General features: G+C 45.3%; 2 non-coding genes and 5 pseudogenes across 2 annotated transcripts; all 7 read right to left on the reverse strand.

Moving 5' to 3' along the window:
- The window catches only part of LOC144041898 (5S ribosomal RNA), a 109-nt pseudogene extending 54 nt beyond the window's left edge, over positions 1–55 (reverse strand).
- Positions 56–242: 187 nt separating this feature from the next.
- Positions 243–351, reverse strand: LOC144041828 (5S ribosomal RNA; annotated as a pseudogene).
- Positions 352–539: 188 nt separating this feature from the next.
- Positions 540–658, reverse strand: LOC144041356 (5S ribosomal RNA). The gene has a single exon (XR_013290153.1). It is a non-coding gene; the product is annotated as a 5S ribosomal RNA (ribosomal RNA).
- Positions 659–842: 184 nt separating this feature from the next.
- Positions 843–951, reverse strand: LOC144041900 (5S ribosomal RNA; annotated as a pseudogene).
- Positions 952–1,138: 187 nt separating this feature from the next.
- LOC144041918 (5S ribosomal RNA) lies at positions 1,139–1,247 on the reverse strand (annotated as a pseudogene).
- Positions 1,248–1,435: 188 nt separating this feature from the next.
- LOC144041357 (5S ribosomal RNA) lies at positions 1,436–1,554 on the reverse strand. The gene has a single exon (XR_013290154.1). It is a non-coding gene; the product is annotated as a 5S ribosomal RNA (ribosomal RNA).
- Positions 1,555–2,328: 774 nt separating this feature from the next.
- Positions 2,329–2,437, reverse strand: LOC144041983 (5S ribosomal RNA; annotated as a pseudogene).
- Between the last annotated feature and the right edge of the window lie 63 nt (positions 2,438–2,500).

Here is a 2,500-nt window from a genome sequence, read left to right on the forward strand (position 1 = left end):
CCGACCCTGCTTAGCTTCCGAGATCTGACGTTCTCAGGGTAGTATGGCCGTAAGCTGAGAAAAAGAAAATAGTTGACTCTTTTAAATGTTACACTCGTCTAAACTTGGGACAGAAAAACATTTTGACTGCATGTTCAGCTCTCATCCTGTCAGTTTAGCGTGCGGCTGTCTGTTAGCGAGTAGCTAGTGTACTTGAGGTCTTTTGTGAAAGTTTACTTTTGCCATGGAGGTGCAAAAAAAAAAGCTTACAGCACCTGGTATTCCCAGAAGGTCTCCCATCCAAGTACTAACCAGGCCCGACCCTGCTTAGCTTCCGAGATCAGACGTTCTCAGGGTAGTATGGCCGTAAGCCGAGAAAAAGAAAACAGTTGACTCTTTTAAAGGTTACACTCGTCTAAACTTGGGACAGAAAAACATTTTGACTGCATGTTCAGCTCTCATCCTGTCAGTTTAGCGTGCGGCTGTCTGTTAGCAAGTAGCTAGTGTACTTGAGGTCTTTTGTGAAAGTTTACTTTTGCCATGGAGGTGCAAAAAAAAAAAGCTTAAAGCACCTGGTATTCCCAGGCGGTCTCCCATCCAAGTACTAACCAGGCCCGACCGTGCTTAGCTTCCGAGATCGGACGAGATCGGGCGTTCTCAGGGTAGTATGGCCGTAAGCCGAGAAAAAGAAAACAGTTGACTCTTTTAAAGGTTACACTCGTCTAAACTTGGGACAGAAAAACATTTTGACTGCATGTTCAGCTCTCATCCTGTCAGTTTAGCGTGCGGCTGTCTGTTAGCAAGTAGCTAGTGTACTTCAGGTCTTTTAAGAAAGTTGACAGTTGCCATGGAGGTGCAAAAAAAGCTTACAGCACCTGGTATTCCTAGGCGGTCTCCCATCCAAGTACTAACCAGGCCCGACCCTGCTTAGCTTCCGAGATCTGACGTTCTCAGGGTAGTATGGCCGTAAGCTGAGAAAAAGAAAATAGTTGACTCTTTTAAAGGTTACACTCGTCTAAACTTGGGACAGAAAAACATTTTGACTGCATGTTCAGCTCTCATCCTGTCAGTTTAGCGTGCGGCTGTCTGTTAGCGAGTAGCTAGTGTACTTGAGGTCTTTTGTGAAAGTTTACTTTTGCCATGGAGGTGCAAAAAAAAAAGCTTACAGAACCTGGTATTCCCAGAAGGTCTCCCATCCAAGTACTAACCAGGCCCGACCCTGCTTAGCTTCCGAGATCAGACGTTCTCAGGGTAGTATGGCCGTAAGCCGAGAAAAAGAAAACAGTTGACTCTTTTAAAGGTTACACTCGTCTAAACTTGGGACAGAAAAACATTTTGACTGCATGTTCAGCTCTCATCCTGTCAGTTTAGCGTGCGGCTGTCTGTTAGCAAGTAGCTAGTGTACTTGAGGTCTTCTGTGAAAGTTTACTTTTGCCATGGAGGTGCAAAAAAAAAAAGCTTAAAGCACCTGGTATTCCCAGGCGGTCTCCCATCCAAGTACTAACCAGGCCCGACCGTGCTTAGCTTCCGAGATCGGACGAGATCGGGCGTTCTCAGGGTAGTATGGCCGTAAGCCGAGAAAAAGAAAACAGTTGACTCTTTTAAAGGTTACACTCGTCTAAACTTGGGACAGAAAAACATTTTGACTGCATGTTCAGCTCTCATCCTGTCAGTTTAGCGTGCGGCTTTCTGTTAGCAAGTAGCTAGTGTACTTGAGGTCTTTTAAGAAAGTTGACTTTTGCCATGGAGGTGCAAAAAAAAAGCGTACAGCACCTTGTATTCCCAGGCGGTCTCCCATCCAAGTACTAACCAGGCCCGACCCTGCTTAGCTTTCGAGATCAGACGTTCTCAGGGTAGTATGGCGTAAGCCGAGAAAAAGAAAACAGTTGACTCTTTTAAAGGTTACACTCGTCTAAACTTGGGACAGAAAAATTTTTTGACTGCATGTTCAGCTCTCATCCTGTCAGTTTAGCGTGCGGCTGTCTGTTAGCAAGTAGCTAGTGTACTTGAGGTCTTTTAAGAAAGTTGACTTTTGCCATGAGGTTGCAAAACAAAAGTTTACAGCAACTGGTATTCCCAGGCGGTCTCCCATCCAAGTACTAACCAGGCCCGACCCTGTTAGCTTCCGAGATCGGACGTTCTCAGGGTATTATGGCCGTAAGCCGAGAAAAAGAAAACAGTTGACTCTTTTAAAGGTTACACTCGTCTAAACTTGGGACAGAAAAACATTTTGACTGCATGTTCAGCTCTCATCCTGTCAGTTTAGCGTGCGGCTGTCTGTTAGCGAGTAGCTAGTGTACTTGAGGTCTTTTGTGAAAGTTTACTTTTGCCATGGAGGTGCAAAAAAAAAGCTTACAGCACCTGGTATTCCCAGGCGGTCTCCCATCCAAGTACTAACCAGGCGCGACCTTCCTAAGCTTCTGAGATCGGGCGTTTTCAGGGTAGTATGGCCGTAAGCCGAGAAAAATAAAACAGTTGACTCTTTTAAAGGTTACACTCGTCTAAACTTGGGACAGAAAAA

This window comes from Vanacampus margaritifer, chromosome 1, assembly GCF_051991255.1.
Source record: "Vanacampus margaritifer isolate UIUO_Vmar chromosome 1, RoL_Vmar_1.0, whole genome shotgun sequence".
NCBI lineage: Eukaryota > Metazoa > Chordata > Actinopteri > Syngnathiformes > Syngnathidae > Vanacampus > Vanacampus margaritifer.